Source organism: Gavialis gangeticus, unplaced genomic scaffold, assembly GCF_001723915.1.
Source record: "Gavialis gangeticus isolate Ggan-Ray unplaced genomic scaffold, GavGan_comp1, whole genome shotgun sequence".
NCBI classification, from domain to species: Eukaryota; Metazoa; Chordata; order Crocodylia; family Gavialidae; genus Gavialis; species Gavialis gangeticus.
The window spans coordinates 42,721,362-42,721,972 of record NW_017729031.1 but is presented as its reverse complement, the minus strand read 5'-3'; the positions used below and the strand labels follow the sequence as shown (position 1 = coordinate 42,721,972).

The 611-nt window shown below is 51.7% G+C and overlaps 1 protein-coding gene across 1 annotated transcript in view; it reads right to left on the bottom strand.

Annotated features, from left to right (window-relative positions):
- The window catches only part of ANKZF1 (ankyrin repeat and zinc finger domain containing 1), a gene marked incomplete at its 5' end in the record, with an annotated part of 20,190 nt that overhangs the window by 14,275 nt on the left and 5,304 nt on the right, over positions 1–611 (bottom strand). The gene's annotated exons all lie outside the window — the stretch shown is intronic.

Genomic DNA, 611 nt, shown 5'->3' with positions numbered 1-611 from the left:
CAAAGGAGACACCCCTTTACCCTCTCTCTTCAGGTAACCTGAGCTGGATACATTCCTGGGGGGAACCTGCTCCCTCTGCCTATGGGACTGGTATCAGCTACCGGGGTGGGGGGTTTCTACCTGGGGGGCTAGAGTCTGCCTGGCAACTAGTGATGTATTTCAAATTGGTGGGCTGACAGCCAACAGATGCTGGCCTCCATTGGACCAGGTGAACAAGGTCACAGGGGGTATATAAGTTAAGACTGCCCAGGAGGCGGGGGCAGCAGCCATGTGGGGACTCAGAGAGGAGCTTTACCATCTGAAACTGGCTCTCTCCCCCATAACTCATGAGCGAGGAATGGCCTGCCTCCAGTGCAGCCTCAGGATGATGCTTGTGAGTGAGCTACTCGAGATCTGGTTAGATATCTAGCTGGCAGTAACTCAGATGCGTGACCAAAGGCTACTTCAGCCAGACTGGTTTGCTTGATGGGATTTCTATGATATTCTATCTTGCACCCTATTTTCACCCTACTCCTGTAAATCAGTAAAGTTCTCCTTTGTGACCGGTGTAGGAGACTTATTGAGGGGTGGGTCTAAATTATGCCTAAGAGGCCCCTTAGGTCTGCAGACTA